At 37.9% G+C, this 26,244-nt stretch overlaps 1 protein-coding gene across 21 annotated transcripts in view; it reads left to right on the top strand.

Annotated features, from left to right (window-relative positions):
• The window catches only part of SOX5 (SRY-box transcription factor 5), a 944,197-nt gene that overhangs the window by 139,308 nt on the left and 778,645 nt on the right, over positions 1 to 26,244 (top strand). For 15 of the 21 annotated variants that reach the window (XM_081058265.1, XM_081058274.1, XM_081058286.1 and 12 more), the window contains exon 3: positions 22,041 to 22,117. The exons of the other annotated variants lie outside the window; for them this stretch is intronic. The gene's annotated coding sequence lies outside the window, so the exon portion shown is untranslated. The remainder of the gene's footprint in view (positions 1 to 22,040; positions 22,118 to 26,244) is intronic. 21 annotated transcript variants of the gene reach the window in all.

Here is a 26,244-nt window from a genome sequence, read left to right as displayed (position 1 = left end):
CTGAGAAGTGACCAGGACAAAATTAGTTGATGGTAGTCCTAGGAAAGTACTAGCAAAATACTATTAAGATTCTCTATACATAGCTCCTTCCCAATGGAAAGTTTCAAGCAAAACTTTATGTAACTGGTACATTTTGGGGATGATGGCGTCTACCTGTGTTAAAGAACTCCTTGTCACTGGGCAGTACTTACAATGTTTCAAGGAATTAAGCCCAACATCTTCCTATGGTAAACTCATTTTACCATTTTAGCTGTCATCACAAAGACAGTCACAGCCTGTTCTAAGCATCTCTGTGCTCACCTGTCTCAATGGTCCCTGGAGATTTAGGCATGCTCCACACATGTAGAGACAACCCCGTTTCAAAGCATCCCTTTTGGGCACACAAATGGATGGGAGTTCACAAAGATGCATCCAGGGATGACTGTTCCTACATCGTTCACCAGATTGCTTCTGGGTGTGTTGATGGAGGTAGCCTGAGAGTGGATGCAGGACCAAGCAGGGGCTGCTGCTGTGCTGGCATCAACAGGGTTAACCAGCCTTGCCAGCATGAACAATGGAAACAGGGCAGCTCTAAATGAAATGAGCTGAATATTTCATTCGGCCACTCAGCTGCCTGCTCCAATTGCCTCCTTTACTAAAATAAGAGCTTAATGTGAAGTGACAACAACATCAGTTTTTGTGTGCTCCAGTCACACTGAACATGACTTCCTTAACATAAACACTATTTACATGGACCGTCTGGATATAGCAGGGAATCAGGAGCGTGCCCAGCTAAGACACAGGGTACAATGAAGGACGAGGAGCAGGCAGCTGAGAATTAACATCAGCAAATGAAAGCCTGACCCTCAGAGGGCATGTCCCTGATACGTTTTAAAATGAGAGAGCATTGCACCAGTAACCTTAGCCTTTGTAAAGATGATGCCATTTAAAATAAAATAGCACCTTTTCAGTTTAGACACTTAACCAAATGCATTATGTCTGACCCATTTTCCAACTTACGTGACACGAGAGGATGGATCCCTAGCTGCAATTATTAGAATCTTTCAAACAATTGCAACCAATAACCTCCCTTTCCAGACTCCTTTTCATAGCAGTTGTACTTCTTTGAGATAAAGAGGGCATTTCGTTCAGTGAGGGCAGGCCAGACAGAGACGTTGGGGGAGTGGGAAAGAAGATGTGACCCTTGAACTGAAGGCTTTGATGTCGGCGCTAGTGGTACCCAGGAAATCCCTGTTTGAAAGTGATTTTCAGCTTGAGAGTTCTGGAAGATTAGAAATAGGAGTGTGACATGGCACCAGCCTGTCAGGCTCCACGAAATAACACAAGTTACTTATTTCTAGCACCTCAGAATAGATAATGAAGGAGATAGAAATCCTCAATATACATTATTTATGGCTTATTTCCACAAGGAGGATGCTATAGTATTATTTTTACTCTGCTAGCTACCCTCTGGGAACAAAATGTAGAAATATTTAACTTAATCCTGTTCAAATTATTACAGTTAATGAGATTCAGTGGTTTTTCCACCAGCTTCATAGAAAAGGAAAGTAAAGCACAGAGAATTTGCTCATACATCTGAAGTCACACAGTGAATCAGAGAGCAATAGGGAAGGAATTTTGTTGTTGTGTGTTTTTTTTTTTTTGCCAATTTTTTCTGCTTCCTTCATTAATGCTCTCATTTATAAAATGGCTCTTCTCTTACAATTTCCTGTGACTGAGCCCTGTGGAGGGCTGATACCAGACAGTGATCTGTGATTCTGACGACCTGAGGTTGCTGACAAAATGGTAGCTCTTTTCAAAACACAGTTCTGGGTTATCTTTTCTCATCCTTCAGGCTATGTGCCTGAGTGAATCCTTGCAGCCATTACCCCTGTGTTGGCACATTTTAGATACAGGTCTTACTCACTAAGAAGAAAGGGACTGATCATTTAAAATAAGTTTGTTTTCTTTTTTATTTTATTTTTTTTAAGAAAAGTGTAATGAGTAACAGGAAGAAAAATGGGAGAATCATCAATATCTAGGTGGCCTTGATAGGACACTCATTAATCAACAGTCATTTGTTGAGAATCTGTGAGATCATCAAGCTTTATGTTAGAGGAGAGAAAACGATCTCTGACCCTTTGAAGCCCACCCTCTAGTGAAAAGTTTTATATCATACTTTGAAAAAAAAAAAGTTGAGACTTTGGTAGAAAACCAGTAAGAATATGATTGGGGAAATTTTTTAAATGCTGTTTTTGGTGTTTGAAATAGTGCTCTTCTACTGTGTTTTCAACCTCATTTTTAACTTAAGGGAAATGTGAACAAAAGGACCTTCTTTTGCTCATCACTTATTAAGCATGTATCAGCTCTTTCAGGTACTATTCTAGTTGTGTCCCCAAAAGAATAACTCATGTTTTCTCACACTCTGATGAGGATACTACAACTTGTACAAATATCAATTGTACACCTTGTTGAGTGCCTTGATTAGACAGGTACCAAATGCTTCAGAGCAGAGAAGAGGTGGGAATTACTTGCTCTGTGAGACCTCTTCAAATGACAAGGACCTTACCATCTATCCCCAGTAGTAGTCAGCTCTTCAGCTTGGTCTGAATAGTCAACAATTGTCACCTGGGAATGGCAAAGTCATTGGGATGGGGTCCGTGCACAGATTAGGCTTGGGAGGCAGCCTCTGCACAGATTATTGAAATCAGAATTTGCTAAAAGCACATGGGAAGCTGAGCTGTGCTTGGCACTCCTCTGTCCAGTGTCTTTGGTATCATTCAGCTACAATAAGGTTCATGATGACCCTCTCTTTTTCTTTCTCAATGGTTTGCCTTCTCGTGGGATGCCTCTATTGCTTTGTTGCCTCTAAATATGAAGGGGTGTGATTAGCCAGAGACAGGTACAGGATTTCTCTTGGGGTAAGTGATAAAACCCATTTTGAATAATTTCAGGGCTCTAATGAGAAAATGCCTGAAATAGACTCAGGTAGTCTACTGTCTCTTCCATTGTCTTTCAGCCACTTTTCTCCTAGTTAATTAACAGTGGCCAGAGTCTCAGTTCTGAAATACTGTTGTATATCATTAACTAAGCCACTATAGTTTTATGTTTTCCCAATGTAGAATGTTTTAAGAATACTTTGCCATTCTTATTTTCATGTAGATGAATATTAGACGATTCCCTGTAAAATGAATCATAAAAACCCCTTCTTTCCTCCTTTACTATTTTTATTTTAAACCTTTAGGGAAAGATGTCTTTGCTGTGTTGTGTATGTTGTATGTGGTCTCATCTCTTCACTCTTCATTGAAAATGAGGGACAAAATTTTTCTCTTGCTAAAATAGAAGATACTGTTTTACAATTTTTTAAAGAAGAGTTTTGCCATTTTCTAATATAATTTCACACTGAGTACTAGTTTTCTTGAAAAGGACCATGTTTTAAAGCATAATCCAGATAGAAGATTGTATATCTCACACATTTCTGCTTAATCAGTTAATGTTTTATTGTAAGTTTTGCCCAGTTAATTACTAGCAGAAGAATTCATTTTTTACCTCTCACCATTCAAACACCTAGTGATTGGGGGTTCGGGGGTGGGGAGTGGCAGATTGAGTACAGGTGACCCTCTAACTCTTTCTTCTACAAGCCCTTGCAAAACCTTTCCCTATAATATCGGGTTGTCATTCTGTTATCTCCCACCTTGATTGGCCTATAATTGCACCCCATCTGCAAGGCCACAACCCACAAGTCAGCATTGTGATTTTACAGCAGCTGATGCTGTGGAAGGTCAATGCTGTGCAGATATTGATGAGCTTGCTAATTTGTTTAGTAGACAGCATTTAGAATGGGGAACAGGATTTGTCTGCTAGATGTCATCATCCATCCTCCCAGGCTGCCCCAGGCCCTGGGTTTGCTTTTTGGCAGATTCTAATTTTGCTGTATTTTTTCTTAGCTTCAATCTATTTTATTCATTTATGATCGTTTGGAGAGTGGTGTTTGAGATAGGAAAAAAAAATACCCATGCCTCGCCCTGGAGATTGAAGGTTCTCATATGTTGCTGTGTTTTGATATCAGAGGATTCAGACTGAACCTTTTGGTCAGTTGATTGATGTAGTTAGTGAACTACATCACCCCTAAAGCACAGGGTGACCGGAAGGCTTGTCAAAGTTGCCCTTAGGCCTCCGTGTTTCTCCTCGTCTTCACCAAGATCAGCACTTATATTATTAGATTTCTTCCTTTGGGCTTCACTTTCAATTCATTTAAACATTATGTTTTTGAGCGTCTACTTTATGTTAGTTATTATTGTAGGTAATAATAACTATTACTGGTGACTATATTGGTGAACAAGACAGAAAAGCCCCTGCTCTGAAAGTGCTTAGATTTTAGGGCTGAAGATACAAATAAGAAAATAAGTATACCATGCTTTGAAAGAGTGATAAATCAAATGAAGGAAATAAAGGGTAGAGTTGGAAGTGCTATTTTAGATAAAGAGGAAAAGTTGTTGGAGGAGAAGACCCCTGAGACCTGAGTGAGTACAAGTCATGTGAAAATCTATAGGGAGACTTTAGGGGGAAGGAATGGTAAAGGTCAAGACACAGAAGAGACATGGAGTGTGTGAAGTTCCAGGAACAGCAAGAAAGCCTGCGCCTGCGTAGATAAAGCAGATGGGAGGGGAAAGGGTGGCAGGAGGCAGCAGGGAGATGAAATTGGGGAGGAAAACAGGGTGAGGCCACTTGCATTTAATTCTAAGTATGATGGGAAGCTGGTTGTTATTGGAGGAGTGACTTGACGAGATGCACATTTTTAAAAGCTTACTCTGTCTATGTGTGGAGATTAGACTGGAGGGGGACAAAAGCAGGGAGAACAGTGGGGAAACCATTATAGTAATCTAGTAAGAGGTGATTCTTGCTTGTCCTAGAGTGACAGTAGTGAAATGGCAAGAAGTAGTCATCATTTCATATATGTTTCATAGATCTAACTGATGGTTTGGATTCAGAGGGATGCAGAAAGGAGAACAATCAGAGGTGCTATTTAGATGTTTTGATTTCAAGTACTGAATGGTCACTGTGCCCATAATTAACCCATGCATATTGGGGTGAGGTAGTTACTAACGAGATGTTGTTTTTGAAGACTCATTGTTTGCAAAATTTGAAATAGCATGTAGAAGAAAGGAAGTGCTAGAAGACCCAAAATGAGTAAATGTTACCCTAAATTTAAAATGAGAGCAAAAGTTATATTTTTAAAATGCTATGTTTTAAGGATTTTAGCAAAATTCTAGATTGTGTTATTATATAGATCATTTCACTAGAAGCCAGGGTGGGTTTTCTGAGATTCAGTCATGCAAAATTAACTTCTTTTAAATAGAGCTACCCTGTTATCAGATGTCATCATTTATAAAATATAGTTTATATTATAAAATTCTGAGAAATTAGGAAGGCAATTGGTTTGGTTAAAGTGTAGTAATATAGACTAATAGCTGAAGAAGCATATCTAAAGGATATAGATTAGTATATGTTTATCAACCTGAAGAGAGTTCTCTAGTCAGGTGCCACCCATTCTATTCATTGGCTTATCCTCTTTATGATTTTTGGTAAGACCTTTGATGAAGGAAGGAAGAAGATGAGGAAACTAATACTTTAATCTTTTCTGACAAAGACATATTGGTACTTCAACCCATTTTATCTCATTTGGTGCTTAGGAAGCCAGTGACAGGCTCAATGTTGGCCAAAATTTAATGGGATGAAATTTAATAGTGTTAAAATAATACTACATGTAATTTTAAATCAATGGGTCAATTATGGGCAGGAGAATATCCGAACTGGTAATCCATTGTCAACATATTATGGTTGACTTTATGTTCAGTATAAGCCAACAGTAGGACATAACTGCTTAAAAAAGAGGTAGCATCCCCTTTTAACAGCATTAATAGAAGAAATATAGTGTCCATAAATAATGATGTAATTGCTTGGTAAAATGTACATGGTCAGTTCACATATGTCACTATGGGTAAAATAATTTGAAGGATATTGACAATTTAATGTCTAAACCTGGTGAGTTAGAGGAGTAAATAATCTAGAAACCAGTAGTTCATATAAAGAGGAATTGGTTAGCCTGAAAAAGAGATACTTAGGGAGAATTTCAAAACCATCTTCAAAAATATGAAAAAGAATTAGCCTTGAGTCAGTCCGAGTCTGGCAAGAAACTGATGATGGACTTAAATGAAATGATATGAGAGTTTATTACAGGGAGTAATTATAAGGATATTAACAGGGTTGAAAATATCAAGACCACAATAAGGTATCACTTCATGCTCACTAGGATGGCTACGATAAAAAAGATAGGTAATAACAATTATTCCTAAGGATATGGAGAAATTGAAACCTTCATACACTGCTAATGGGAATGTGAAATGGGCAGCTATTTGGAAAAGAGTATGGTTGCTCCTCAGAACTTCAAAGCTTGTGAGTTACCATATGACCTGCAACTCCATTTCTAGGTTCATTCACGAGAAATGAAAATATATGTCCACACGAAAACTTGTACATAATGTTTATAGCAGAATTATTCATAGTAGTCAAATAGAAGAAACAACCGAAATATCCATCAACTGATGAGTAGATAAATAAAATGTGGTATATCTATACAATGGAATATAACTTGGCAATAAAAAGAAATAAAGTATTGATATATATATATATATATATATATATATATATATATATATATGCTGACAATGTAGATAAGACTTGAAGACATTATCCCAAGTGACAAAAGCCATTTGTTTTTCCATTTATACGTAATGTCCAGATAAACAAATTTATAAAGACAGAAAGATTAGTAGCTTGCCTAGGGCTGAGGGGTTGGGAAGAAATGGAGAGTGACAGCTAACGGATATGGGGTTTCTTTTTATAGTGATGAAAAATGATTATAGTAATGGTTTTACAACTTTGTGAATTTATTAATAACCAATGAATTATATATTTTGAGTGAATGTATGATATGTGAGTTATATCTCAATAAAGCTGTTATTAAGAAGAACCAACAAGGGTTGGTACAGTACGCTGGAGGGTAATAACAGGTAGTTGTCACCATGCCTAGGCCTGAAGGGACCAGGAGAGGAGCTGTATGGAGAAGCCCACCTGCCTGGAGAGATACCACCAGATTCTGATAGTCACCTGTGAAGAGGGAGCTGCAGAAATGCATATCCTGATCTCACTCTTCTCTTTCTTTCTGATCTGCTGATGTCTCCTATTTAAAACCCAACTAGAAGCTTGGGAGCTAATCTCTTAACGTGATTCACAGAAATCAGTCTCCTGGGGCACAGAGCGGGGTGAAGGGTGGAGCCTGTCTGTGGATGTGAAAACACAAGTGATTCTGTGTATATTCAGAACTGAGACCAGTAGAGGAAAGTCAGAATTGGATGTGTCACCTGAAAATGAAGGGAAATTTGACCTCTGGAAATAGAGTTGGACTGAATCTGAGATTATGATGGTGAAATTACATAGAGGATTCCAGTTTTAAGTGAAGGATTGAATTAATTACCTCTGAAAGTTCCCTTGCAACTGTTTCTGCCTCTAACCACTAGAATATCGGCACTGATTGTATTATCGTTTGGCTAGCTGTGATCTTGGAAGTTCAAGGTTTGGGTTTTGGCTAATAGAACGTAAGAGTAGGTACATTTTGATGAGAGGGGGAAATCAAAGGGAATATTATAAGTATGGGGTATTCACCTTGAGTTCAACTTCACAGAACAAATAAATTGAACACTAATGTGGTCTGAGACAGTCTGAGGGTAGAAGTGGAGGAAGAAAAAGCAAGAAGCTTGTCATCAAAGAAGATGTAGGATTTGGAGAAATAAAATTTGCCTACTTAATGATTTTACTGATTATGTATATTAGTGCTACTTTCCGTTTTAGTTTAAACAGACAATAAAATGATGGCATTTTAATATTCTGGCTAAGAAAATTATAGCTGGCTTTTATGATGCATATAAGATGTCAAAACAGCATGTCTTCTCTCCTGCATGTTTTACCAAGATTCCTTCTGGATTTATAGGGAGAGTTAAAGATGCCCCATGGAAGCCACATCTGCCTTGGTGCCATGCACAGAAGGCATGCTTCATGTGATTCCTCATTCCTTTTGCAAAGACAGGATCTATTGGATTAGGTTGAATGTATGAGAAGAGAGTGGAAGGTTACTTGTGATCATGCTCATGGAGATGCTGTATTCAGCAACCCCGTGGTTTGCAGGCACTTAATGTTGATGACTTTAGAGAAGTTATTTGATGCATTTTATGGTTTTCTAAAATAGGTATTTTTACTCTGTGCCATGCTTTATATCTACTACATTAAATATATAGCAGTATAATCATTTACATGGTCCAGTGCCAAAATACAGAAATGAAGATGCTCATTTACAACTGTGGACAATATCCAAATAAACCACTGATATGCCCTGCCAACTTAAATGGATGTAGGATTTGGAAGAAATACTCAAGACTGTGGAAGTATACTTTCCTATTTATTTTATTTCTAGAATCAAGATATATCTTATATATACTTGATTAGACGTTTCTTGGCTTTTTAGAAATGACATTAATTTGTTCCCTCTTCAATATTTTGTATAGTCAATTTTATTATTTAACTAAAGGCCAATAATTTTAGATTACCTGTTCTTATTTCTTCAAGTACTATTTTAATTTTCATCAACTTGCTACGCATATAAATCATTATCAATTCCTTGTAATGGATGGCATTTCATCAGTATAGGACATTTTGGATATAGGACATTTGGTATACGATTATTGTTCAGATACACATTTCTCAATTAAGTGACAAATATCCAGGAGTGCAGCTTTCTCAATTGCTTCCCATTCCACAAATTATGTGTGTTATATATTCTTCACTGTGGTTTTTGGGTTTCCCAATGAGGGAGAAGACATTTCTCTGTTTACAAGTTTTCTTCTTGAGCTATCTGGCTTTCCTGTAAAAAATATTTATGAATAATATAGGGTTAATATTAGAATTAAATGATTTAATGCATATAATACACAGGGCCTGAAATGTAGTATTATCAAAGTCATACACAAGGCCTAACACATACGGGGGCTTAATAAACGATAGCTATGATGGTGATGCTGCTGCTGATTATAAAGTAGTCTACAATGACCAAAATCAACTTTACGTAACGATTTGGGGAAAAATCAGGTAATTTAGTGGAAACTGTAAAATATTTAATTTTTGAAATTCCACATAAATCTTAAAGCTAAAACACAAAACTTAAAATGTGCTCCACATGAGGTCTCAACAGACCCTCAGAAGCCTGAGTCGAAGTTTCCTTGTCATTCCTGGAAAGATGTGAGACATACGTATCCAGGGAAGGTGCTACGTATTTGTTCTTCTGGATTGTCTAAACTGTAGTCACTATCAAGGCAGACCATGAAACACAGGCTATTACTTGAGCATGCGTTATAGGTGTTGACAGTATGAATTTTTCTGCCTATGATTTATCAGTATATGATGAGCTTTAAGGAATTGTCTCTATTAAAACCAAATGGCCATATAAAGATTTATGTACTTTTTAAAAGACCGTTATTGAAGACACTGTCAATTCTGTCATGTCTTTTAAATAAAGACTCATTTGAAAACAACCACTTTTAGTGGTCAGAACTAGGAAAAAAAAATGTGTTTGGGGATACACATTTCTTTTACCACTCTCCTGAACACCATATACAGGAACCCAAATGGCTGCTGGGCAGCTCCCCTGAGTGCAAGTAAATGAGCTCCGGATGGACCCCTCACACCTGCCCCTCTGGAATTCTTCCCCAGTTGCTAAAGGAAAATCCATTCTTCCCATTGCCCAGACCCCAAACCTTTCATCCTTGACTCTTCTCTTTTCATTTATATTCTACCTAATCCCTGGGCAAACCTCAGTCTGCACTGCCTTCAAAATGTTTCCAGGATCTGACCACCTCTACTCACCTCCACTATTTCGAGTCTGGTCTAAGACACTGTCTTTTCTGCTTGTGGCAGAGACTCCTATCTGTACTCCTTCCTATCGTTGCTCCCTTTCAGTTGGCTTTCACATGGCAGCTAGGATGAGCCTGTACAGTACAAATCAGATCCGTCAGATTATGTCTTTGTCTGCTCTGGACTCTCCACTGGCTTCCTTCCTCAGGGAATCTTCACTATGACTCTCAAGGAGCAGAATAAGCCCCTACTCCTCCCTCTCAGACTTCACCTTCTACTCTTCCCCTCACTCTCTTTGCATGAACCATGTGCCCATTGCTCTGTCTCTGACATGCTGGGCACCGGCCCACTCAGGGCCTTTGCACTCCTTTAGGGCAGTGCTCTTGGTCAGATATGCATGACTCCTTCCAGCACTTTCTTCAGTTCTTGACTCAAATGGTAACTTTCTGGTGAGGCCCTTCCTTCTCCTCTATCTAAAATCACTTCTGGCCCTCCCACAAACACTTTCTATCATCCCTTGCTTTAGTTTTTCTCCTTAGCACTTCCCTAACTAACATAGTATAGAGCTATCCATTTCTCTTATTTATTTTTTGTCTCCCTGAGTAGAAAATTAGCTGCATGAGGGCAGGGAGGTTTGTCTGTTTTGTTTACTGTTCTACTTCTAGAGCCCAAGATGGTTCCTGGCAGGTGGAGGCATTCAATAAATATATGTTGAACAGATAAATAATTCAAAGTTGATTTTGGCTGGTGTTCTATATTTATGGCCAGATAAAGCTTAAATAATGAATGTTGTTTTCTTCTTGAATTCCATGCAGGAAGCTTTATGGTGAAAGTCAAATTCATACTAAATTACTTTTTTCATTCTTATTCTCCCTCAAGTATTTGCCTGCTGTGATAACATCTATCACATCCCTATTAATTAACCACAAGTCTTTTGAATTTATCCAACTTTTATCGAACACCAAACTATTAATATATGCAAGTCATTGTACGAGTCTCTTAAAACACGTGTCTTTTAAAATACACTTCTAATTTAGTTAGTAGGACAAGACTAGCACATAATCCACGTAGAGGGGCTATTTTCAAAATAAGAGAGGGCTGTTTAAAGAGGGATCCATAGAATATCCCACTGAGATTTTTCAGAAAAACATGCTCTTATCCCATCCACTGGCTATAAGTTGGGGTACATGTCTTGAGTCTTTAACAAGAGATTTTTCAGGTGAATCCGTTAATCAATGTAACCACTCATTAGGAACCATTGATGTAACAGTCGTGTGTATTTTTGTGCTTTACAGACAGAGAAACACACCTTACACCTTATTTGTCAGGGCCTGTCTTATATACACTCTCACTATAATTGAAAGTTCCCTAACTTCAAGAAACATTCCCAAATCTATCCACTTTGGGGTAATAATCTAATATTAATATTAAAAGTAAATGTATATATTTATACTAGTTTTCTCTTTATGAATCAGGATGTTTTGGTTGCTGGTTTGTTTTGACTTTTTAGTTTGTTAATGAGTACAGTCACCACTTGATCTCCAGAGGTGTCTGGCTTTGTGGGCACTTGTCGTGGCCAGACTTCCCTTTCACCATTTGTAGCTGAATGGGTATCTATGTACTTCCCCAAATAGGTTCTCATACTAGTGCTGAATGCATGCTGGCTGAACTGCTCTCTGCATTCTGTCGGTGATTGCCCCCTCAAGTAAAAATTACACTAGTGCAAAGTTTGAAGCTAATTTCTCAGTCTGTTTCATACTGCCCCATTGATGTCCCCACTCCCCCCCCCACCCCCTACCCCCCCACACACCCCTCCCACCCCTGCCTTGGAAGATTTACTGTTTCAAACTTTGGTGGAAATTTCAGGGACTTTTTTTTTTTTTTTTTTTCGATTACTTGCCCATTACTGAACAAACTTAGAAATACGAAACTCTTGTATTATCCTCATTCATCTTTATATTTGGGTAAAGCTAGACATAAACCATGCAGTATAAACAATTTGACATCATTTCGACTTTAGTCATTAAATTCTTTGCTTTTCCTCAGTTTACTCTTTCATGCATTCTACTTGTCTTTAAAAAACAGAATATGTGGAGAGCATGGGACAATTAAAATACTTGCCCTTGAAAATAAAAGTACCGTGAATCTCATTTTGGGAATGGGGTTTATCTGTGGGTTCTATGAGCTAGTTGCATGCTAATTTACTAGTGCTGGAACCAAATGGGTCGAAAATCCTTGTTTTCCCACCAGATGGGTTATTTTAAAATATCACAAAACTTCTGAGGTTATTTACATTACAAATGTGCTTCTTCGCACACATCAAGAATTGAGTACCATGTTTTGACAGTAACTCCTTTATGAAATTATATGTTGCGCAAGTGGAGTAAAATTCAAGTCATTCTCAAGGGAGCGGGCTTATGAATCTGGATGAGGTCACACCTCTTTAAAGATGCAGTTTGATAATCCGACATCAAAACAAAGGAATTCTGTTAATCCTCTCACAAAAGTGCAAATTGCTAATCAGATCCCTGGGCTGGGCTGGCAGCTTGGTAAACAATGAGCTTGGCAGAAGAGCAACTTTGGGCGGGTAGATAGCTGAGAAGCTTGGGATACCAACTTTGCCCCTGTGTTAGCCCAGTTGGGCCTGTTGTTTCAAAACAATGACATTTGTCAATGGAGGTGGTTCTTGCAGTTATTGTGTTCTTGTGCTTTTCTCCTTCCATGTTAATGATGATGCAAATCAATCTTGCTGTCTTTCATTTCACTTCACTGGGGTATAGGGAACTATGCCCCTATATTCTTTTCACTTGGATGCCTGTTTCTTTTGAATTTTCATTACACATTCCTCTACAGAGGGTTTTTCCTTCCTTCCCATAAATAGTGTGGTGGTATTTGAAAAAGGAAGAATAAATCCTAACCCAACTGAAAAGAGAATCTTCTTGTGGATGGTGTAATAGTTAGGATTTTTTCTTTTTCTTTTTCTTTTTGTAAGTGGTAAAATCCAATTTGAGGCAGCATAAGAAAACAATCTTGAATTTGTTAGTAAAGGAATACAGGAAAGGCCCATCACCATGTTGGTGGGAGACAGAATGCAGACAGGCCTCAGGCACAGCTGGCACCAGGGAGTCCTACTCTGTGGGGACTTGATGCCTTTCTCTTCTCTCCATGTCACTTTGGATGTCAACTTCAGTCTTTCTTGCCGTAACAGAGATATCTCCACATTGGAGGAAATGTCACTGATGATGACAACACTGGAATGTCATAGCTTGATGCTTTTTCCATTCTACTTAAATAAAATACCTCAGGGAAGGACTCAGTTGTCTCTGCTTAGATCGGTACTTGTCCTGGACCAATCAATCCTGTGTATACAACATCATTTCTGTCAGGATGTCTGAGGTGCTTGCTATTTGTCTTACTCTGTCTTCCTTGGACTTAATGAAACATGTAACGGCCTGAAAAATTCTAAAACCTGATGATTATGTTATCATGTAGAATTATTTTGCACATCTCAATACCACTCTTCGAACTTGCACTCTGTTTGGCCTTCTTGGCATCTCCAGCTTTCACTTAAACATGACTAAGAGTTAATTTGAAAGTGAAAAATAAAACTTACTCATCTAAAAGAGGTTTTCATTTAGAGAATACACTACTTTGAATACTTCCTTGTGTTGTGTCTCTCTTCTTAAGAGAGCATTTATAAACTACTTGGGTCCAGTGCATGTGTGTGCGTGTGTTGACAGGGAGTGAATATAATAGTTTCGGTTGTGGAGCCATCTTCCATAGGTAAGAGCAGTGTGCTTTTGCTGCAGGACAGAATGGGTTGTGGTTTGCACATTGGTTTTCAGTCGGATGAATGATATGAAACACAACAAATCTACATCTGAAAGAGGAGAAACAAGCCCAATGTAGAGGTTTGGAGTAGAGGCGGCCACAGTGGGGCCATGCTAACCATAGCCAAAGCTTTCTGAATAAGAGCACTGTCTTTTTAAAAGCAATAGGGGGTAAGGTTTGAGGGAGTGCTCACAGCGGTAAGTATAACACAGCTGTGCTCTGTTTATGCTTCGGCTACAATAAAAAAGCTATAAAATGTGAGATGTCATAGCTCCACTTTGCTTTATTTATACTATTTCCTCTGAGCTCTGTCACACTGCACATTCATCTGCTAAGTTGCAGCAAGAATGGAGATTAAAATATCACAGCTCAAAATAGGAGTCAAGCGGAAGGAGATTCATCATAGCCCTATTAAAAATATGTAAATATGGGAATGAAGTCATTTTAAAGCTATACAGCACTCCTTTTATAGGAGTTAAGATCCCTTGAGCAAATGGTAGCTGTGCAAGGGACAGAACTGGGGAACTGGATCCCCATTTCTTCTACCCTTGGAAATCCTTTTAAGATTAAAGACTGTTGGAATTGCAAATTATACTTGTTTTCCTATAATCGTGTCTACATTAATAATGGCAGGCAATCTGATGCAAAACAAGAAAACTAAAGATTTGGTAATTAAAGGTTATGTATTGTTCACTTGGTTAGAATTATAAAAATTAATATATGAAATCTTCTAACACCAGCAGTTAATGAAGCTTGAGAACCCTCCCCGAGTATTCCTAGGTAGGAAAGTTCCAAGAAGGAAACTGAGACTTGGAGACGTGATCAGGCTTTCCAATATTCATTTCTTAATGATAAATCTAACACTGGAAGCCAGGCCTCCTCCCTAAAACTTTGCTAGTAAATTTCTTTCTTTAGCATTTCCTGTCTCCCTAGTCATGACAAAAATTTACTCTGTGCTATCTATGTGGCATGCTTAGGAGAGTAATGAGTGTAATTTTTAGACGGAAAGTTTGGAATATCTAAATGGTATTAATAAGCATTGTATGCTCTCTCTGTGTGCTGTTTAGCACCTATGGATGTTTTTGCCTCCTTATTGTCCAAATGGGCTATTGTAGTAATAGTAAAGACCAACATTTATTAAGTACTTACTGGGAACCAAGAATGGTTCTACATGTTTTATATGTATTAATTTTTTTAAACTCTCACAACAACCATATGCAGTAGGCATTGTTAGTTACACTTTACAGATGTGGAAACTAAAGCATACGATCACACAGCTAGCTAGTGAGAATGGGAATTCAAACTGAGCAGTCTGGCTTTAGAGTCTGCACAACCACTGCAGACCTGACTAAAGATTAGAAAAACACTAGAAAGAACAGTGGGCTGAAAAAGAGGAGACCTGCCTTCCAGGCACCATCCTGCCGTTACCCTCGTAAGCAAATTTTCCTCACCTGTAGAATGAAATGAAGAAAAGATTATGTCCTTTCCAGTGTCAACTTTGCATGCATCTATAGACTACTACCTTATGAAAATAAACTTTGTGAGTAATATTTACTATATTCTCATTTAACTTTAGTTTCAGAAATGGTTATGTTAAACATATCTACTATACGGCAATTCTAGAATTTCTTTTGTCCTGCATTTTTCACTGTTTTAGTTGAATTCTTTTGGTTGCCATTAAAAGGAATATCATAGTTAGCTAAAGACTTCCTAGTTGTGTGACCTTGAGTACATTTCTCAATCTCTTGTGCCAGTTTTCTCATCTATAAAATGGGCATACTAGAAGTACCTATCTCACGAAACTACTGTGAGAATTAAGCCAGATGGTATATGTAAAGCACTTAGCATGGTGCCTATTCATAGTAACTACTATAAAATATCAAAGCATTTGATTATGTTTACTGTTAATCACCCACGTCTCATTAACATTTCTGTCTCTCCTTCTTAATGTTACCAATTCTCCTATTGTGATTGGCAGATCAGTTAACTATCTTTGTGCCTGAATTCCTTATTAGAAAGTTTAAGGTACTATCAGGAGCTACCATCTAATTGAGGTAGACATATTAGCCCAGGATAGAACTTAAGAAATTGTGTGGGCTAGCTCTTTAATGTGGTGAATATGATATCCTGAAAGATCAAGTGCCCGTCCAAGGACACTAAACTAGCTGGGACAACATGGAGGTAAAGCCACAGATCCGAACTGCGGTTTCCAATGTAACATTGTTACCTACGGCGTTATTAAATAGACCATGTGAAAGTTCTATAAATTTATAAAAGGAACCACAAAGCATATCATAAGGGTTTAAATTGGGCAAATTGCCATACTACCTCAAATTTATAGCAATTTAAGGTTTTAGATCACGTGTCTTTTTGGAAGACTTTACAAGACTACTTCACCAGGAAATATGCTCTAGGCTGGCAGGGGAGTATAGGTGGTCATCATTCTTACTGACTCTTTAAAAAAAAAATTGATGTTCTTGGTTCCTTTTGTAGGTTGAGTGAGGTAACATGTAATTTTCAATAGCGTGGGAGGAAATGGACCTGATATGCTTAGAGAAGGTATAAAAGTATAAAGGAAAAAAAATAGATTTTTTTATAGCAATTTAAGTAATTTAAATAGGGAAATAATTTGATAAAACATTGTAATAATTTTTGAGACACATCTAATTGGGTCAAAATTTATCCACTTCTAAGACACAATGAAAATGGTGCTGTTTCCTGAATGTATTCTTGTTCCTGAGTCCCTACCCTACTGGGCAGATTGAAAGGTAATAAATAGTAAATGAAAAGTAGCACAAAATAACTCAGTGTCTTCACTATCAAATCATCTCTTTCTGTTTGTTAGTTTCTCTATTTCCCTGTCCAGGACCAGAACTAGGGTGGGGTGAGAGAGGCAGCATGGGTATAAAATATTAAAGAGACACCCCTCTCAGGTGGCAATGCTTCACTTCACAAGCCTGTGAGGGATGCCTCCTTACGTCTTGTGCCCTCCTCGGTACCTCAGAAACCTCACCTTCCTGCTGGCCCTGCCCCAGGCCCCACTAAAAATCCAAGTTTAAGGAGTTGGTGTATCATCATAGCTGGAGAGGGAGTGTGGAGCGTCACCTCTGTGTGTCAGTTCTGGGCTTGTCCTCTGTATGTGTCCTCTGATAGTGGACGTCTGCCCTCTGGTAGTGTCTCTAACCACTGGGACCTCTGTCCTTGCTGATGTCATTAGGTCTTTGTGGATTTTGAGCCAGAGCCGCTGCTGCTGGCCTATCATTACCTTGAACTTGAGGTCCCTCTTCCTTTTTCAATCCCAAAAGAAGACTGGGCTTGCCCAGTCTTCCTCTATGGTGTGTGTGTGTGTGTGTGTGTGTGTGTGTGTGTGTGTGTGTGTGTGTGTGTTGGTGATGGATAGGATAGAACAGAGCACAGAAATTTCTAGGTTCCTTGCACATGCACACAACTTGTGAGGGATAACCAATTTTAACTCAATCTCTCTGGGTACCTTCCTTCACCAGTGTTTATTTCTCTCTCACCAGGTTATATAAATATAAGACTTACAACAGGGATTCCCTGAGAAGCCTGTAACCTCCCCTATCCCCTCCCCAATAAGTAATGTCCATAAAAGGACCGCCAATACACAGGCCCTTAGATTCTTTTATCTACTGGTAGTTTTCTGCCCCACCCCCTTATATGTTAGAAAACCAAGGTATGGAGAAAGCCTGGCTCCTGTCTCTGTGCTCTGCCTCTCTCCATGACTTAGACTCTCTCCCCTTCCTCCCTAGGTATGTAAGAGTTCTCACACAGACTCTATCTGTTTAGGATCCACATTTTACTTTTTCACAGGAAATGTATTGGAAATCTTTAAACTGTTTTTCACTCTCAAGTTCTGTCATCACTAAGATTGTTGTCTAACTAAGGAAGCTGATTAATAGCCCCTTGGTTCTAGCTGACCTCCAGATAGTGGAGTGGCTACTCTGGGCCAGACCTCCAGGAACCCATAATTAAAATAGAGGGTGAGAAGATAAGACATGTGGCATAGCATAGTTCATTTCGTGGGCTCTCTCTCATTCCTTACCTCCTAGCCTAATTCCTACTCTTAACTTAAAATACTCTCCATTCATTATGTATATATCCTTTATATTGTACCTTACTGGAGCGATTTGGTCCAGTTTCACCTTCTCCCAAGAGGACCTATGAATCTCCCATGAGATTCATAATTTCTTATTGACTCTAGGAATTTGGGGTGCACATACTTTCTGAATTTTCTCCCCATGTATATTCTGCTTATGGAGGATGCAGACATGAATCCTATGCAATTTTAATATAATGTAATAAACTTTATTATATAATTAGGTACAGTATTTTATGGGAGCACCGAGAAAGGGTGACTCATTTTGCCTGGGGAGGTCCAAGAGGGATTCCAGAGAAGAGAAGCCCTAGTTAGGGATAAAAGATAACCAGAGTCTTCTAGTTGAACCAGATGAGAAGTATGTTTTTCAAAGAAGAGAAAATCTCACTGAAGAGCAGGACTTGTCTCTCATACTTACCATTGTGTCCTTATCACCTAGCACAGAACTTAGCATATTCTACATGCTTAACTATTTATTGCATCAGTGAATGAATGACTTTATCTTGAAGGCCATCAAAACTGGTGATTTTTGAGCAGGGGTACAACATGGTTAGATTTGTGTTTTACAAATAATAATATGTCAGCATTGTCGTAAATGTATAAAAAGGGAATGAGACAGGGAGCAATTGTAGTAGCGTGTTCTATGAAGATACCAGGGAGAGATTCCTTTTAAGTAATTCCCCAATTTCACCCCAAGTACTTAGAAATTCTGTGTGCTCTGCATTGAACATATGGTAGTTTCCCACATATGCCTCAAGAAAGCACAATCCGTGCCTCCTCCCACCCCTTGAAAAGACCCAGGAAAACTGGGAGATAATCGCAGCATATGTAACAGTTACCTTTTCAACACCTTTCACATAGGAGATAGAGAATTGAGTTTTCCAAATGATCTATTGTATAAGCAGTAAATACATTCTTGTCTTAGTACAAAATACCATAAACTGGGTGGTTATAAACAATAGAAATGTATTCGTCACAGTTCTAGAGGCTAGGAAGCATAAAACAAGGCACCAGCACATTTGGTGTCTGGTGAGAGCCTGCTTCCTAGATGGCTGCCTTTTGCTGTAATTTCACATGGTAGAAGAGGCTAGGAAGCTCTGTGGGGTCTCTTTTATAAAGAGCACTAATCCCACCCTTATGAATTAAGGACCTCCCACAGGCCCCACCTAATACCATCACGTTGGGTTTCAACATATGAATTTGTGGAACACAGATGTTCAGTATTTTACAGATAGCATATGCACAGCACCTTTTTTTTTGGTACTTCTCGTTCAGAATGGATCAATGAATTTTCAGTATTGGCAGTGATAATCAGGGGTCTATTTGGTTAATAAAATCTAGCACATAAGTAATACTTGTTTTCAGAGTGAAAGACTAAAAAGAGGTCAACAAAAGACATGCAGAATCCTCAGTTCCTGTGTTTATTAGTTCCTGTGTCTATTGGTGTGTATCAAATTATTAAAATCTTAGTGACTTAAAACAATGCCCAATTTTTAGCTCAAAGTTCATGCGTATCCGGCATGGACTGGCTGGGTTCCCTGCTCAGGGAATCACAAGGCTGAAATCAGGGTTGGCCAGACTGAGTTCTTGTCCAGGCTCTGGGGAAAACTCTGCTTCCACATGTATCTTTGGTGGAATTCAACTCTTTGGGTGGTAAAGGTCCACATTTCCTAGCTGGTTGTCAGCCAGGGGTTGCGTACAGTTCCTAGAGCCTCTGTATATTCCTCACCACCTCCCCTGCCCTCCATCCTGAAGCCAGCAATAGTGTGGCAAATACTTCTTATGCCTGAGATCTCCATTCTCCTCTGTCTTTGATCTTTACACCAAGATTTAAAGGGCATATGTGTTTAGGTTAGGCCCACTCAGATAGTCTCCTGGTTTTACAGTCGACTGTGTTGGGTAATATACCCTCTTCATAGGAGAAAAGGCTATCGTATTCACAAATCTAGGTATTGTGCAGAACATGTTCACCAATGGGGGGACTTGAGGGCCATCTTACAATTCTGCCTACAAAACTGTTATCTGTAAAAGGAGTTTTTGTTGTTGCTGTTTTAAAGTTATAAGCAGCCTCTTGCATACTGCAAACTAAGCGGTTAGGAGAAGCAAAAGAAGTGCAGGCATTCCCCACTTTCTGAAAGTTCAGGTTATGCCACTTTGCTTTTATGAGAAACCTGTATTAGTCCAGTAACAGTTTATAAAAGCAAAAATCCTCTTTGGATTTCTTTCAGTTAGCAAAAACAGATATTCTGTTTATACCATTTCAGTATACAAAAGGTTTCATAGGAACATTCTACTTTCAATGGTGGAGGAAACTTGAATATGATTTAATCAATAGTTTGAAAACCTGTACATCTCTTAATGAAGTTAATTTTCTAACATCTGACCTTGACAGATCTACTGTTACTTACCTTTAGAAATTGTACTTGTATGTGATTCATTTACTTCTAAATAGTACTGCCATTCACATTACCAAAACCACGCAAAACTTTTCTATATCTATTATGGAGGGAGGGGTTTTATTGTTTGGGCAAGCAAAAATAAAACGATGGCATACAATCTATATATAAACACCATCACTTCAAAGTGATTTTTAACCTGAAAGCTTTGTTCAGTCACTTGAATGATAAAGTATGATATCTGTCAAAGCTTTTGAGCTTTGTAGATTAGGAGAAGGAAAGTGTGAGAGTTTCACCAACCGTATAGTTAGTTAACTACGAAGTTTGAGGGAGTCAGTCCTCTGCACAAGACCACCCTCACTTCTAACACTAATTGCAAGTTTGAGGGGTTTCCAAAACCACCCTCAGGTTTGACAATTTTCTAGAAGTACTCACAGAACTCAGTGAAAGCTGTTATACTCAAAGTTTATTAACCGGGAAAGGATATAGATTGAAATCAGCTAAGGGAAAAAGGGTGTAAGGCTGAGGCTGAAGCTGGAAGAACCAACCACAGAGCTTTGGAGTAAGGACTTGTTACTTTACCAGAATCGATAAGAGACAATATGCATGGAGCATTGCCAACCAGGGAAGCTCACGGGAGACTTTGGTATTCAGAATTTTTAATGGGACTTGATCATACTTGAATACTGCCCACATAGCAAATGTTTAGTCTCCAGCAACCCCTGGATGTCAGTGCTGGGTTGGTTTCCTCAGTTCTCTAGTTCTTTCTCGAGGCCAAATCGATGTGCTTAGCCCAAAGCCCCCATCATCGATCCCATTGTTAGTATCTTCTGGCCAAAGCTTTCAGGCCAAGACTCCTATCAGCATTTTGAAGACGTAGAGATCACCTCTCAGTAGTCGAAGGCAAAAGCAAGACCTCTCCTTGGTTAAGGTTAATTCTTCACTACACAGACGAGGAGGGAGGGAAGGAAGCATTAATGTAAATAGTACGGGTTTCCTCCAAAATAAGACCTAGCTGGACCATCAACTCTAATGAGTCTTTTGGAGCAAAAATTAATATAAGATCCAGTCTTATAGTAAAATAAGACCCGGCCTATATTATATTATATTATATTATATTATATTATATTATATTATATTATATTATATTATATTATATTATATTATAACCTGGTCTTATTTTACTATAAGACCAAGTCTTATATTAATTTTTGCTCCAAAAGGTGCATTAGAGCTGATGGTCTGGCTAAGTCTTATTTTCAGGGAAACAGGGTAGTTATCATTTAGTGAGGGCTGCTGTGTGTCAGGCAGTGTTCTAAGCGCTGTCTCTTATAATCCTTTGAACACTATCATTATCTTTATTTTAAAGACCAGATGAGATGTAGAGAGGTTAAGTGACCCTGTAATAGTAAATGGTAGAAGCAAGATTTGAACCTTTGTCAAACCAACTCCAAAGTTCTTGATCTCAAACACTTTACTGGATCCCTCCCACTAAAACCAAAAGACAGCAAGAATACGTAATGTTACAAGCAGTTAGAAGCAATTATTTTTGAGAATTGAGTTTTCAGAGTAAAGTTGTCATTTAAGTGTATAAAAATGTGCACTGCTGCTTTAGTAATGTAGAATATAGAGGAAGAAGGTTCATATATAGACTTGTTATTGCATCGAATTGATACTTCCCAAATTGGATTCCAGTCAGCCCTGTGTCATTTAAGCACTTCAAACAGATTTATGGGGTGTGCATTGTATCCCAGGTGCTGTGCTGGCCACTGGTGACCCAAAGGTGATGATAACTATGTTCCTGCCCACAAGGAGCTAGCGATCCACTGGGGTATGTAAACAGTGTGTTTTCTTACTTTTAATATTTTGTTTTAAGCAACGCAGAGAGAGCTCAATATGGAAGACATAATTTGTCTACAAATTCTGCAAGCTTTGGGACAATTTTTTTTTCTTTTGGACTGGATAGGCTAATGCTAAAGAAAGTTGATGATTTGGGATTGTTGTTCATATAACCAAATCGAATAATTAAACTCAGTTTCAATCTTTTGGAGATTCGGTGGTAATAGGATAGATTAAAAACAGTAAAGCTACTCAAAAAAAAAAAAAAGCACTGATTCGTATATATTTCCCACTTATGGTAAGTAGTAAATGACTACAAATGAAGGGAGAATTGGAATACCAGGAGTAAACATCACACATAGCAATAATGTGCCTTCTTTTTCACACTTATAACAGTGACTATTCTATTTTTTTTGTTACTTTAGTAATTATTCTTATCTTTCATCTTCTACTTCATTGCCTTCTCCAATTGCTCAAAGTCTATACTAGGGTAAAATAAGACTCCTTGTTTAGTTTTATTGTTGGCAAATATGTATTTTATTTGACTACTTTTATTTATGTTATAGTTTATAATAGTCTATGCTTACAGTAAACCATGCAGTATTCTGGGAGTAATCCTGAAGAATCAAGTACAGTAAATGCAGTAAATGTAAATAAGAAAAAAATATATATCCTAATGATAATTTGTATATTTAATACCTTAATATCGAGGAATAGAATTAGAAAATAAAATAATGAATTTGAGTGAACTTGACGTCCAGTAGTTCATACTGATGTTACACAATCCTAACAACAATGTATTTGGACATATTTAATAAGTATATTAATATGCTCTCTAGATTAAGTATTCTAACTGCTGAGAGTGCAGTTCTGATCATTTTAAAAATGTGAGAAACACAGGAAAGAACATGTCCTTTCCTTGGCAATGTAATATGATTTTAATTTTTAAAAGCATTTAATTTCATAAACCATATCCATCATCTTTGCATAGATAAATGTTGTGGCAATTTTTTGAATGAACCTTTTGGTTCCCTAAAGAAATTATGGATACACTATAAATTTACAAATGAAAGGCCATTCATCAGAGTTATAAATGTAAGTGGTTGCTGTGCTGATACCCATATAAACTTAAAGTGGTTTAATACCTATTGGCTTTTGTGCATAGTTAGCATAGCAAAAGAATATAGATAGTGTCATACTTACGTGGTGTGATAATATCGGCAAAGTGGTGAGAACAACATGCAATATTTTACAACTAGTATGGCATTTCCTTGAATTATTGCTGACAACAGAACATAAATCAACCTTTATGATGGATATTCCAAACATGTTTATTAATCTAATTTAAATACTCACTCTTGTCATTTATAGAGCCAGTTCAGAGGAAGTGGCAAGTGCTTCTAAACCCTAGCAGTTACTTTTAGGAGCTTCATAATTATGTCAGCTAAGTCTGGTTAGAATAAAGATCAAATGCATAAAAATCCTTTCCTCCTAATCTATGCTAACGATATTTGCTTAACCACAAAATATTTTTTTGTATGTGTCTAATCAAAATCTCAGTTTGACCATTTATGAAACTTACTACATGGCTCTCTGTTTGAAACTTCAGTTTTTAAAGTCTGTTTCCCTCTCTCCTTCCTTTCTTGCCCCCTCTCTTCTTCTCTTCTTCCCTCCCTCTCTCCAATGGAAAATAATCCTGCACTGTATAAACTTTGACTAAAAAGGACTGGAAAAGTGACCAAATTCCTGTGTACCAAATTAAGAGATAGCATATGGCATATGATTTTGACAGTATGTAATGATATTAAAAACAGGTAGAATGCTGAGGGCAGCTGGTTAGCTCAGTTGGTTAGAATGCAGTGCTCTTAACAATAAGGTTGCTGGTTGGATCCCCACATGAGCCACTGTGAGCTGCACCCTCCAAAACTAGATTGAAACAACTACTTAACTTGGAGCTGATGGATCCTGGAAAAACACACTTAAATGAAGGTTTAAAAAAAAAGTTTAAAGATAGGTAGGATGGTTACAAGTAAAGAGCATAGAGAGGGGAACTTAGGAAAGGTCAGAGAAAGGCAATAACTTTTAAGCTGAAGGAGTCAGCTCTGCAAATGTTGTGGAGTAAGATGGTATGAATGTGTGTGTGTGCGTGCACGCATGTGTTTGTTACTTGTTTATTAAAATATGGAAAATCTAGGCAAACAGCTAACTTCTGGATTAAAGTAATGTAATCAGGACTCAATTTCTCTCCATCTTTCAGCTTCCATTAATAGAGCTTCAGTCTCTGACTTCATTTGGGCGCAAGATGGTGGCAGTAGCATTGCTTCAACTGTATCATTCTCTCAGGCTTCAGATCAAACAGAAAAGAGAGGGTATCTTTCCCAGACGCCCTATCAAAAGTCTTTTTATACTAATTTGCTTTCATTAGATCACAGACTAATCCAAACTTACCTCTATTGGAGCAGGGGATAGAGGCAGCTTTGTAATTTTCCATGGGTGAAGGATTCAATCCCAGAGGAAAGTAGGGTATGTGGATACTAGGTAGTAAAAAAGAATGGTTTGCTGCCAGCAAAATCACAATGGATATATGCATATGAAATTTTACAATAATACATATAATTCCAGAAACTTAACAAATATTTTAGCAAATCTATGGATTCTAGGTTAAGAAACTAAATGTAACATTGAATTAATGCCTTCTGGAATGAACAAAAAAACAGTATTAATATTCACAGCCATCTAGGAAGATGAGTTGTTTTGGGGATTGTTTCCTGAATAAAGAATCAAAACAGGTATAATCTATAGCTAGTTGTTTAAATGATAATATCAAAAGAAGAATGAAAAAGAAGTTATATTTTGTTAGCTAAAGTGGAAAACAGTGTTTCTTTACTATCATTTTGTGTAAGGAAAAGAGGCAAAATTTTTTATTCAAGGAAATAACTTTGTACCAGCAACATTAGAAAACTTCTATTAGGGGAGAGAGAGAGAGAGAGAGAGAGAGAGAGAGAGAGAGAGAGAGAGGGAGGGAGGGAGGGAGGGAGGGAGGGAGGGAGGGAGGGAGGGAGGGAGGGAGGGAGGGAGGAAGGGAGAGAGAGAGAGAGAGAGAGAGAGAGAGAGAGAGAGAGAGAGAGAGAGAGAGAGAGAGAGAGAGAGGAGAGAGGGGAGAGGAGAGAGGGACAGAGAGACAGAGGTTTTCCAATGATGATTCAAGAACTTTTATTGCCGTGGGAGCTTTTGTTGAAATGTATCCTAACCCTTCAATTTGTCAATTCTGTTAAAAAAAGTAGTAATCAGGTCTATGAAAGTAATTTGTAAAGGACATCTTTTTTGATAATGGACCCCAAAAACCTGTTGATTTGCTGACTTATTTTCTTGTTAGTCATATGTTATTTTGGAACATATTGGAGAAAATTATTAACAATTATTTTTACTTTAGAAATGTAGAGAGAATTGGTAAAAAGAATAGGTCAATCATAGGAAAATGTGGATACTTTAGAAGTGCCTACATAGTGATTGTGTAGTTTTCATTAATCCTGGGTAAAAAGTAACCTTTTAACAATGTGGAGGTTATAGTAGCAGCCAGCCGTAGGGATAGCAGTCATAATGATGCTTTATTTTTACTTAGATCTCTCCGTTTATTGACAAGAAGAAGGAGTTAGCCTGAGATTTTAAGTGGCCTCACTGATCACAAGGGGAGTTTTTCTTAAGTGAATTAAAGTGCCACTCAAAAATGGGAAAGAAGTCTGTGAATACCAGATATTTTTAAAGAATAAACAGTTAAGTGAAGAAAGGTTCACCGTGTCACATTCTCTCTCTTCACCAACAAAAACCTTCTGAAGATAACACTGTTCCTCTTGAATGGATAAGCTTTTTAACCAAAATCTTCTTTTTATGACTAAAATGAGTTGTCACCGCTTCTTCAGTTTAATACTCTCAGTTGTGAGGAAGCACACCATATTTTTTCCCTACCAATTGATGCCACTGAAATTCTGCTCTTTTGGAGGATGCCCAGTTTTCAAACTATTTCTACAAAGGCCATGTATGTCTGACTTTCCAGATTAATGTGTTATTTTTAAAAATCGTCTCACAAGAGCCTCTGTTTACCACCAGTTCTCATTTCAA

Source organism: Rhinolophus hipposideros (assembly GCF_964194185.1).
Source record: "Rhinolophus hipposideros genome assembly, chromosome: 9".
NCBI lineage: Eukaryota > Metazoa > Chordata > Mammalia > Chiroptera > Rhinolophidae > Rhinolophus > Rhinolophus hipposideros.
Note: the sequence above shows the minus strand (reverse complement) of the source record. Positions and strands in the feature narration are given on the sequence as shown.